This window comes from Micropterus dolomieu, linkage group LG07, assembly GCF_021292245.1.
Source record: "Micropterus dolomieu isolate WLL.071019.BEF.003 ecotype Adirondacks linkage group LG07, ASM2129224v1, whole genome shotgun sequence".
Taxonomy (NCBI): Eukaryota; Metazoa; Chordata; class Actinopteri; order Centrarchiformes; family Centrarchidae; genus Micropterus; species Micropterus dolomieu.
Genome location: NC_060156.1, coordinates 25,291,557 through 25,304,507, shown reverse-complemented (window position 1 = coordinate 25,304,507; position 12,951 = coordinate 25,291,557). Strand labels below are relative to the sequence as shown.

At 40.1% G+C, this 12,951-nt stretch overlaps 1 long non-coding RNA gene across 3 annotated transcripts; it reads left to right on the top strand.

The window, feature by feature from the left end:
* The first annotated feature begins 2,521 nt into the window (after positions 1 to 2,521).
* On the top strand, positions 2,522 to 6,479 carry LOC123974371. 3 transcript variants are annotated; one of them, XR_006825838.1, is made up of 3 exons: positions 2,522 to 2,741; positions 2,920 to 3,036; positions 3,984 to 6,479. It is a non-coding gene; the product is annotated as an uncharacterized LOC123974371 (long non-coding RNA). The 3 variants fall into 3 exon arrangements; XR_006825837.1 differs by having other exon boundaries at positions 3,976 to 6,479; XR_006825836.1 differs by having other exon boundaries at positions 2,524 to 2,741; positions 4,787 to 6,479.
* Positions 6,480 to 12,951: the final 6,472 nt, after the last annotated feature.

Below are 12,951 nucleotides of genomic sequence, written 5' to 3'. Positions count from 1 at the left end.
GCCAGTGAGTCTGTTGTGTTTGGGTCAATCGTACATTACATACTTACAACGGCGTTGGAAGGAGTGGCATAAATCTGAGATCTAATTTCAAACATCGCACATAACTCTGCATGTGTGTATGTGTATGCACACTTCAAAGTTTAGTAAAACATCTGTTTGGACCACTAACCATGTATTTACATGTCTGATGTGTGATCACACAGACAGGGAGGCTGGTCTTATGTGTCGTCTTACGCTGTAATTTACACCTCCCTGGTTAGACCCCTCCCAGATACGATGATCATTATGTTGCTGAAGCTTTACCAAAATGACCCTATTATTATGTATTCAATCACTTACTTCAAACGTTGTCATTTTAAAGCGCCGTAACTCTATGAGCTCGTTGTTGGACTAATATTACTTGCAAATATGTGTGGAGGGTTATGAAACAGTATCGCAATAAGTTTAGAGACATTTAGAGATTCTTGTACACATCACAAATCTTTGTACGCATGTAGGCTATACTGAATGAAATACAGTTTCACACACTTACAAATAACATTACTGCCTAACATGTTGCTGTTCCTTCTTAAGGTGAGCTCATAAATCTCGGGACCTTCCTCCCTCTCTCCCCCCCTGACCGGGTGAGCACAGTGACATACTTGTGGAGCCTCAGGTTGAATCTGGATTGGGGTTGGCAAGTGCACAAAAACAAGCGAGTCTACAGAGGAAAGTTACCCCCTTAACGGTTTGACATTGATGATCGAAGACTAATTATGGCTGTACCAAGCAGAGGTCTGACCCTCATTAACGGAATCAATGTCCTAATTAGCTGTTGCTGAAGCAGCCCAACACAGAGCTCAAGGGGGATGATGGAACATTGATTTTAGACGAGGTCTCTGCTAGGTACATGTTTATGTTTTAGGAAACCAGACGTAGATTTACTGCAAACAGAACTTTTCCAAACACACTTCATATTTGTATTTCTTCCACAGTGGTTCATGCTTTACTCAGAGCTTTCACCCCATTTTGGGGAATTCTCTAAATGGTCCATTTGTGTGTATACTAAGATGACATTTTACTGGTGAATCTCCTGCATAGTTCAACTAATATGGACTGCTACATCCTTTGTGACATACAGATCTGACTGGTTATGCCGTGATTCAAAGATCCTATAAATTCATACTAGAAACATTTTTCCCTGATGTTTAATGATATTTAAAACAACATAGTCTTTGTAACGTTATGGGTTTTTTTTCACATCCTTTAGGTCTGTGGTTTATTACTAACGATTCCCCCCTCAATGTAAAAGAAAAAAATGATGGGTGCAAATTTTAGAACAGAACTTCCAGCGCTTTTGTATATCACACCTATTTACTTAATATTGCAGATGCTCTCACAGTTAGGTAAAAGTTACCTCCATAATGTCTTCTGAGGGTTATTTCAGCCACGCAAGCAGCATTGCTCAAGGAATGTCAGTCAGTCGGCCAGTCCACGACTTTTACAAACATCTCGTAGATGGATTTCCATGACATTTTCTACAGGCAGTCGTGGTTCCCAGTGGCTGAATCCCACTGACTTTGGTGACTTTCAGCATGTTTTTCTTTTTATCTCATCTGTTGGATGGATTGACATGGTACACAATCACGTCCCTAAAAGGACCATCAGGTCACATTTTAAATTTCCAGTGCTGCCAATATATTGATGTTAGCATTTATTTCAATGTCTGCGTGCTTACTTCATCCTGTGCAAGCTGTCTTATAAATAGACGGACAGCTGAGCTCATACTTTCTTGTCCTCGCCATCTCACACTTCACACCCGTCTGAGAAAAGCTTTTCCGTTGGAGAAGCTGTTTCTGACTTCTGGACACTTTTCTCTTCCTTTATTTGGCTTCTTCCCTAAATCTCCTCTACCAAACTTCTGCTTTATTTCCTCAACACAGCATCTTTCTATTCACACTGCATTTTAAGAATCATTTCCCTCTTTCAGTTCTTCTCAGCCTAACAGCTCTGCTACTTGGAGAAATTGAAAATGAGGCCACACCTCGCTGTACTGTGTGTAGATGTACCTACTGTACTCTCATTAGCTGTTTCCAGCAGGCACTGTAACTGCAAGAGGCAATTATGGCATAATGATAAATGCTAAAATGTAAAGTACTAGTTGCTAGAGGAGAGGAGAGTCACAAAGTTGACGAACTGACTCAGTAATGTCAGTTACACAGAAATATCCATTGTAACGGGAATTCCATGAGTACCATCTCCAAACACAGTTATGTAATTAATGTTACTCACTGAGGGCCTCTGGTTTATCGGGTGCAGGGTCAATGGGAGGCAAATGTGTGTGATGCTTTACGATGTGTCCAGCGGGTCATGTCTTTTCTTGTTTTACAACATGTACCTGGCTGTACTAGGGCATGATTGTCTTTCCGATAGATTTTGATTGCGTGTCCTCCAGAGGACCTCTTAAAGGCAACATGTTCCAGTGGTAAGATAGTGCTGACCCTGAGATGAGGATAAAAGCTGCATGTGCAGAGACACTTCAGCTCACTTGGATGATACTCTGATGCGTGTGTCTCCCAGTGAGTTCCTGCTGCAGAAGACTTGAATAAAATGCACAGAAAGACAAGTCTTTGCCTAAGCTGTTTATCTGAAAACTCGAATTGCCATCACAACCACCTAAAGTTTGCTAATAGCGTAACTACTCGACAAAATAAGGCTACAACAGCTGAGCTCCTGAGTATAGCCTACTGAGCTGAAAAAAGGTTTGTTTTATTGCTTAATAATTTAATTCAACATTTGTAAGAGGACATAAGATAAGATAGAACTTTATTTATCCTGAGGGAAATTGTTGAATAGTGCCGCTTTAGGTTAAATAGAAGTATCAATGGTAAAATGCTCCATTTCGATTTAAAGTCCAGCATTTAATTTTTTTTGTTTCAGTTTCTGTGGCATAAGCTTTTTGAGGTTGCTATCGTAGCACCCAGTCATCCACCATTTCTTGCTTCTGGAGGTTGTTGCAGCCTTACAGCGTGTCTCGGCCAGGATGAAGAGGGTTTGGTAAGTATTTAAAATTTTAGTTCAGTAAAATTATTAGTATGAATGGTACCATGTGGAGTTTTCTTGTAAACAAACAAAGGTTGTGTTGACACTCACCACAACTCCCTATGCATACCCTTGAGGCAAAAAAAAGTGATGAATGTGTTTGCTTCCTCATAAAAGACTTGCAAAGGCTTATTTTATTTTATTTTTTAAACATTTTATATTCCTATGTTGGGGCATTACTGCCACCTGTAGGTCAGTGGTGTAGTGTGAAACCATTGTCTGGGCTGGTTAGCACTTCACACACATGCATGTGCCCATTCATGTGTGTTCAAACGGGGATCCACTTATAAAGAGCTCCATAGCGCTACTAGAGGTTTAAATAATTAGATTTAAAAAATGAAAACAAAAGTTTTATCAATCTCTGATTTGGGGATTTTTTATTCTTTACATTTCAACCTCTACAGGTTGTTTTAAATCTTATGCATTTTTAGGATAGGGTTAACATTGCGTCACCGAGCGGACACAAAGCTGCTTCTCAAAGATTTTGAAAAGTCTTTGCAGATATGAGATTTATACTTGACAGCACCAATATTTAGATTTGAGTATATTTTAGACGTTTGTGTTGTCTAGGAATCCAAAAAAAGAGAGATGAGAGAACTAAATCCTGAGATTACGTGGGGACTTCTTTAAACCCTATACTAGAAAGTCACCCAAAATAAAAAAAAATGTGCCTACACCTCAAAACTGTACTAAAGTACAGGAAAGATACTGTTCCCAGGAAACTCAACAAACTTAACGATACTGATACCATTATCCAAAATTACAATTTGTTTATAAATGTGAGGATCTGTATGAAAATATAAAACGAATTTCACTTCTGTGCAGAAGTGTGTAACGGCCATTGAAGGCAGTTTGATGTATTGACCATTTCTAATGATTTATGTAACCCCTGAGTGACCCAGATCAGGATGTGGCGCTGAACATGTGGAGGAAAGGGACAAGTCATCTCATCACACTGTACTGCGCAGAGCTCATTGACAACGTGTAACTGCGATGAGATAACACGGACCCAGAAGCAGGATAAATAACGCACTCCCTGAGGCATCCTCACTTATTCGAGCATTCATGTACTCGGATGTCCATCAGCAGATGATTTAATAAACCTACAGAGAGACAAGTGTTTGCTTCAAGTTGTTTATTTCAACTCCCACCACAAGTGAAAATTAAGTACATGTACTCAAGAATTGTGCTTAAGTACAATTCTGAGGTACTTCTTAGATATTTATATTCATTTAAAGTAATAATAATCCATAATATAACACTGAGAGGGGCCGTTCCGCATAATGAGTACTTCTCATTTTCATACTTAAAGTACATTTTCCTGCTATTACTTCTGTTCTTTTACTTAAGAGAAATTATTAATGCAGTATTTTGACTTGAAATGGAGAATTTTTGCATTGCTGTATTGCTGCTTTAAAGATACTTCTTCTACCACTATTCCAGAGTTTTAAAGTAATCTGCTTTTACTGTTTGATGCATAAAATGCACTTTATAAATGGAGTTGCACTCATGAGCCTGTGACAGTCTCTGTCTGACATAAACTAAGGCTAAGTGTTAAATTAAGTGTTGTTCTCATTCAGCAAGCACAGACGTCTGTTTCACTCCACACTGGGAGGAGGAAAAGGGAACTGCAACTCTGTTTTCCGCAGAGCTTCAACCTCTTTGTGATGTAAATGGTTTGTGCAAACTGCGGTTTGGTTCCCAGGTCCGAGTGCCGAGACAATCCGGGGAATGGGAGATTTTTTCACGTGAACCCCAGAGAATGCGACAGCAGCTCACCTGTCACTCGTCCTCGCTGTTGGGAGTCCACATGCTTCCATGAACTCAACACTGATGTGCTCTGACCCTCACACGCCTGCTCTCACAGAAACAACACATTCAGGCCGTGTGCATCACAAAAGCTCTGTGAACCGTGAAAAATAACAGAAAGTCACAATGTTTTGCTCTTTGACCTCTTGTTGCTGAATGCTGTTATTGTCAGTATGATCTGAGCGTTTATATGTACTAATGTTACTGTTATGTAACTGATTTGTTTAATGTGATAGTATATTTTTATTTTAGGCATTAAAAAGCTTTGTTATGTTATACAATCTGAAAGGAAGTAGACAAAATTAAGGAACCACTGTAAATCTTCTGTTTGATGTTGCTGTCCCCAACATTACTTAGGTCCACATACTGCGCAGAGGATTATGAATAAATGTAAAATTACATTATCCTATTATGTAAACTGTATTCCCACTGAATTGTTGACTACTATTGTGATGTTTGGCCTGTATATTTTTATTAGTTTGGCAGCACAAGTTTGGATGCTGTAGCATTGCTTCTCCCTGTAAGACTTTCGGGGCCTTTTTGCATGTTTTGAGCAGCTTAGTTCCATTGAAGGGGCGTGTTAATGCTACAGCATACAATGACAAAAGTGTGCTTCAAACTTTGTGGCAACAGTTTGGGAAATAACCTGTCCTATTTTATCATGACAAAAAAAAAAAGTCAGGTATATAAAGAACTTGTGTACTTTTTCACAGTTTAGTGTGAACTTGGGTCCTGCACAAAGTCCTGACCTCAACCCCATCCAATGCCTTTGGGGTGAACTGGTTAGTCGACAGTGAGCCACATTATCACCCGACGTCAGTGTTGGACGTATGGCTGAATAGGAGCAAATCCCTGCAGCCAAGTTCCAACATCTTGTTTGAAAGGCTTCAGAGAAGAGTGGAGGCTTTTATAGCAGCAGATTACTGCCCATTGTTTTCAAATAAGGTGTTCTTCACTCACATATGGCTGTAATGTTTATAATATACTGTTGCTTTTACTTTTTTAGGGTTTGTGTATATAAATAGAGCGTATTTAGATCAATGCTTCAACAGCTGATTTGTTGTTGATGAGAGGCTCCACAGTATCCTGCCTTCTGCTGCCATCTACTGAATGGAAACATGTCAGTGAAGCTTGTGAATTTACCCCCATTCTCGTTTAGGAACTCCTGGGAAATGTACTGTTGTAAGAGCACAAATGTGTGCACAATGAAACATGTTTGGCTTGTTGATTATTACTGGTTGCCAGGGAGAACACAACAATAAGGGGTACGTTCTTTCTTGCCATGCTTTTCTTGAATCAGTGTTTTCTTTCATATCTGTATAAGTAAGATTATCAAGAGGCAACATCAACATTGACAGACAGCTATAAATTGTACTGAGTAAGGTGTATTTACTCAAATATTGTTCTTCTACTTTACTTGAACATTTGTATTTTATGCTACTTTACCACGTTTGCTACACAGTTACTATACATATTACACATAAAAATGTATGATAAGCTTGTTAAACGCACAACCCATTGCCAAAGATGAAACCGGTGGCTCCCAACCTTGATACTTGTGACCTCTTACAATAAAGCAGTGTCCTGGGGCCCCTTGTGATTTTTCAGATGTTTAGCAGTTCTACCAAAGAGACATTTCCCCTCTAAACTTCTCAGATGGTTTCACTGAAACAACTGTTATATTATTAAAATTATTAATATTTCACCAAAAATTGTGAAGATTAAAGAAATGTAAAAACAAAAATACAAATTTGTGTGGCAGAACTTCCACATCTTTCCTCATTAATCATCTCATGTTTATCTTGTGAACCTTTGAAGGGGCCCAACCCCTAGGTTGACAACTGACTACAGACTGCTGTTCCCGGAAAGTCACTCTCATTGAGTTATTTTCTCTTCTTGTGCACAGGATAGTCCCTATTCATCCTCCCATCAACGTTGTAAACACTTGGTTTCAACAGTGACTCGTTTTTTGCGACGTTTTATGTCGTTAACTAGCCTACATACCGCTTCACATTAACAAGTAGTTTTATTTTGAAAGTGTAACCGCATGTTGCACATATATTATTGCTCGCTTGACCGGATGTTGCAGATGCAGACAATTATTGCTAACTTGACCACGGAGCCTTACACCTCCAAAAACGACGCCAAGGGGTCTAGACAATTTTAATGGGGCATAGCACATGGTAAAAAAAGGGTTTTACTTTTCATACTTGAAGTACAATTTGCTGATGATAGGCTACTTTTACTTAAGTAGGACTTTGAATCAAAGTAATTTACTTGTAATGGAGTATTTTCTACATTGTTGTTCTGGTACTTTTATTAAAGGAACTGTGTACCAGCGACAGAAGATATCCTTGCCTATCAACCAGACTCTGTGTTTTAGGTTCAATCTGTGAACACCAGGAGCCGCCAGCACTCTCAAAAAGTAAAAGCTCCACTACATTTCATCACCTAGTGTGAGTGGTCATGGCAAAGGAAGTCCCATCAATAGTGGCAGTAGGTGAGGTATTCTTCATATTATCCAGACTCAACATGTTGTCAAGCAGCACCTGGCAGAGGCAGGACCCACAGCTGAGTTTATTACAGGGCCATTGGGTTAGTCTGCATACTTCATCAAACCCCCTTCCACACGCTCTCTCTCACTCACTCTTTCCACTAAGTCCTATGAGCTAAAGAATTTTTGAATAATAAAGAACCATTCATTAAAGTCAAGAAATTATATCAGAATTTTTCAATTAGATGTGCATTACTCTGGTTTGTGTTGTGCGGACGTATTGTAACGGAAGAGGATATTGTGTGCATAAATATATAAATTGACAATATAAAAAATTATAAATAACAATAAAACAACAACGATTAACAATTAACAACAAATATGTGCATGATATGAAAGGAAGTGATATTTACATGTACGATTACGATTGTATTATTTGAAAGGGGGGAGTGTCAGTGAGGGACCCGGGCCTTGTTAATGAGGTTAGTTGCAGACGGGAAGAAGCTGTTTTTGTGGCGAGAGGTTTTGGTCCTGATGGACCGCAGCCTCCTGCCAGAGGGGAGAGTCTGAAACAGTTTGTGTCCGGGGTGGAAGGAGTCAGCTGCAATCTTTCCTGCTCGCCTCAGAGTCCTCGAGGCATACAGGTCCAGAAGAGAAGGAAGATTGCAGCCAATCACCTTCTCTGCAGAGCGAATGATGCGCTGCAGCCTGCCCTTGTCTCTGGCAGTGGCAGCAGCGTACCAGATGGTGATGGAGGAAGTGAGGATGGACTCAATCATGGCGGTGTAGAAGTGCACCATCATTGTCTTTGGCAGGCTGAACTTCCTCAGCTGCCGCAGGAAGTACATCCTCTGCTGGGCCTTCTTGGTGAGGGAGGTGACGTTCAGCTTGAGGTCCTGGGAGATGATGGTGCCCAGGAAGCGGAAGGAGTCCACGGTGGCGACGGGGGAGTCACACAGGATGATGGGGGAGGGTGGGGCTGGGCTATTCCTGAAATCCCCGACTATCTCCACTGTCTTCAGAGAGTTGAGCTCCAGACTGTTCTGGCTGCACCAGGTCACCAAATGGCTTCTTCAGTTCTCACTGGCTGTTGAGTCGTTCTGGCCGAGGCCAAGACTGAACGACCATCGTTGGCATCTTCATCTGAGGCCAATAGGTTACGTTTGTTGAGTTTCCTGGGAAGTGATGAAAGGACCGCATTGTAAGTGGGGGATAAGTGGTGGCGTAGACCCCCTCCTCTGTTCAATGACGGCTTCTCAACCCGGGTGTAGATTTTAACATTTAAAAGCCATGGGCATTACTCTGCTGGTACAACAGCCTGCATTCTTGTTGGAGGGGGTTGAGGCCAATCATGTTCTTCCAAACCAACCTAAAAGAAAAGATAATTTCTCTATTGAGCTGGATTTGATTTAAAACCAAGGTTATAATGGCTTTAATGGAAACGATGAGACCTCGCCCAAACCACCCTCATATTCCTAATGACCTTGGTGACCCCTTAACTTAAATTCCTCTCACCATCAGCAGGCTGACATTTTTAATTCAGCATTACAGAATTACATTCTTTTAACTTTTCAGTAGATTTTTAAAAAGCAAGATAAGGCAAAAGAAGAGGATGTTTTTATTAATGACTAACATATTTTATAAACATTGATGAAGAATATTATTATGAAAAGTATGACTGGTGAAACCAAAGACATAGTTTATGGATGGATTTTCTACTAACCAATAGAAACAAGACATGATAGTCTAGTGTTGTTTCATTTGCAGGAGGGATTGACTGTGCATGCATGAGTGCATGTGTGTCATAGACCACCAGACAGAGAAACAGCACCACCAGCAGCTCCAGTTTGACACATGCTAGTGCCAGGATGTTAAGTCATGGAAGCCGCTCAGTACAGCCCATGAAAATTAAAGAAAAAAACACAGTCCAGAAACAAAGACACTATTATCATCTGCAGCTCTCTCTCCACCCATCCAGTCTTTCCCCATCTGGGCCTGTTGTATTTGACATGCATGTGGAGGTAGTTCACAGTAACGGTCAGCCAGAGAGAGAGCCTGAACAATAAAACAAGCTCTGCTCCAGAAACGTGTTTGACATGTGTGGAGAGGATGTCACGTCATTTGGTAGTAATTACCGACCACACGCTACCCCCCCAACGCTCACGGAAATTTTCCAGAATTTGTTTGTACTGCTGATGATTTCCAAATAGTTCAAGCACATTGGGACTTTAACAACACACTAAAAGCTGACATCAACACAACACTGACATCACATATTACCTTCATGTTGATTGTCCGAACTTAGATATTTAAACACAGATACAGAGCAACATTATCATTCATTTGAAATTGTGTTTCAGGCCACCTGATGAATGTTTTAACTCTCTTTTTGGTCTTTTTGGTCTCTTGAGCTGCGAAATGCTCCACTACGTTCACAAGCTAGTCTTTAACTGTGTCTGTCTGCTGTCAGTGTAGCTTTTTACAGCTTTTTCCCTAAAAACAACACTGTAAAGTTGAGGGACGTAAAAACAAAACACTTGGTAGAACTGAGGTGAACTGCAGAGCTAAGTGATAACTCTCTTCGGGTTAATTAACTATAAGCGACTTTCACATACTTACTCAGTTGATCTGATGTTAATCTAAAAATATTGGATTATAATTAATAATTGTTTATGAATAATGGAATGGACTACTGCTGCACTATTTAATTTTGAATTTTAAACCTTAATGTCAATTTGTACAGATGTTTTTGTCCTCTCCATTTAAACAAGATGCACCTCTTTGTTTCATATTAACTAACAATCTAAAATAAACCTATTCACCTAAAAGCAATGACAACAGTGAAATTAGTTTTAAATTAATGGTATATGCAAGAAACATCTCTTCTATGAGCCGTGTCAACATTATGCTGTCTTTAGTCCTATTTCTGAGCACAATTAATATGTTTGGGGTTTTTTTTGCATTTATGACTGTCATGACAGACATGATGTCAGTAGTATAAATAATTTAGTGTATGCTTATTGTTGATTAATCATGATACAGACTACTTACTCCAAGCTGTGGAACCGGTTTGCCCTTGCTGGAGTTGTAGGATACATGGAAATGATGATGAATCTCCTATTAAAGTTGTAATATACAGTATGTCACAATTACTGAGACGGACTTTCCATTTGTGGGTTTGAATGGGAGAGGCACACTGAGAGTTAAGAAGGTACAGATCATTTCCTCCCAGACCTGGAACCAATTCAGGACAATTTTAACGTGTGTGTGTGTGTCTGTGTGGCCGGCAACATGAACCTGTGATTCTGAGAAAAGGAGATATCATGCTGCAAACTGAGGTATCACATTGTTTATGCTCTTGAAAAACAGTTTGTAATGACACCAATTCAGTGTCTGACTCATTAAATGTGGTTTTTCAAGGACTGTATTTAAAAGATCAATATATTTTATTAAAATAAATATGCATTACCTCATTGTTTGACACAAATTAGACTGTACACGCTGCCTCCTGGTTTCTAACTGCTATCCTATTGGTAACCCCACAGATCATGGACCCCTATTTTGTAGAACTCAGGCTGATCAAACATTTGGTATCAGATATAGCTTTGCTTAAAGTTATTAAAATAATAATGACATTGTACAGCATCGTCATGTTTGGTTAACTAGTTCCTCAGGACCAGGATGTTAAGTTTATTGTGACAAAAACAGGACTTGATGATTTATGATACAAGTAAAATGAAAGTAGGAGCCACGCAAGGCTTTAGCAAATTGAGGTAACAGCTCAGTTTGCTAAAGCCTCGCTAATCATTGCATGTGAACACTGAATAGTTAGCCTGATTAAAAAAGTCCAAATGTCACAGCCACAGCTCTGACTCGTGTCTGTGTCCTGTGTTTGGGCCCACCCTGTAAACACTGTGACACCAAATCCAAAACAAATTGTACTTTGGGCTGCAGACAGCCTTTTTAAGTGCTCTATTTCCAAACTACTAGCAAACCGCAATCCCGAAGGTGTTGGTGGTGGTCTGCCCCATTATTGAAGCCGTGGGAGACACCTAACATCTGGAAAAACTTCCCACACAGTGTCATGGACTGCAATGCCCCTGTGGCCTGTGTTGTTGAGCAACTGTGCTGACAGGACTCTGCAGGGAAGCAACGCCAATCCCTTTCTTCTAAAGCATAAACACAGCGCAAGAAATGATCCTGCATTCAAAACAAGGACTTAATTAAGCTGCAATATTAATATCAATTTTAGTGGTAGAAGGTAACTCAGTTTACTCAAGTATTCTTACGTACAATTATGAGGCAATTGATATTCCATGTAATACTTTATATATACTTGTATCAGAGTATTTCTACACTGTGATGTTGAGTTCACTGATAGTTCATGAAGACAAAATATCACCCACTGTGCAGCTTCACTTGGCTCTTTTAGGTCATTGTTTTTGGGTTTATGAAACAATAACTGCTTTTTGTTCACTCTCACCGCTCTCCTCAACCCCATCTCTAGCAGCAGAAGGCTTACCATTCTTTAAATTTATTTATGTCAACTGTATGATTGTCTACGTTTAGCACCTTATCACCATAGCAAATTCCTTAAATGTGTAAAATGCTAATCAAGCTCTTTATGATTCTAAACAAAACAAGCTTTGTCGAACCCACTTTACACTGTCCGCCCAGAGTTAGCAACTCACAGCTAGCTAAGGAAACACACAAATCTAGCAGATAAAAAGATTCTCAGCCGTTGGTGGAGAGCAAGACAGAGTTAAAAGGAGAGTGAATACTGGGTTAGGGTTACGTTCATCTGTGTCTTGCAAAACACCTAGTGTGTTCAGAGCAACTTGCATCTCTCTGACTGGATGGCGCTTAATACCTCTGTGATTTAGTGTTTTTTAAGTTGGGAAACTGGCAAGAGTGTGGGCGGCTTTGATTTAGGGGGTAGAGTGGTCAGCCACTTATAAGAAGGTCAGTGGTTCGATTCCCGGCTCCCCTTCTGTCGAAGTGTCCTTGGGCAATGCACTGAACCCCAATGGGACGTGTGAATGTGTATGAATGAGTTAATTTCCATTTCTGTTGGGTAGTTGGCAACTTAGTCATCTGTTCATCAGTTTATGACTGTGTGTGAAAGGGAGGAATTGTGATGTAGTTTAAAGGAGACCTATTATACAGCCCTAGATTGTAGTTCTGTGACTCCTCTATGGTAGATTTGCATGATTCAAAGTTCAAAAAAAGCAAATTTTTTTCTTATACTGGTCTTTCATGTAGGCCCTCATTTCAGCCTCTGTCTGAAACAAGCTGTAGATGCTCCTGTCTCTTTAAGGCCCCCACTCTCAAAGCCCACTGCCTTCTGATTGGCCATTGCCTTACGTGTTTACCAGGTTACTGCAGGGATGGGACTGCATGTTCCTTTGTGGGCGTGACCAGCATTCTCTACTTGGAGCAAATTACCATATATGGAAATCCGGCTCGGAATGACATCCGAGCCCTTTTTAAAATAAAAAATAAAAGTTTAAAACAGAGCATTCAGAAAAGGGGGATATCTGAGGTTTTGGCTCATAGGGATTTCTTTT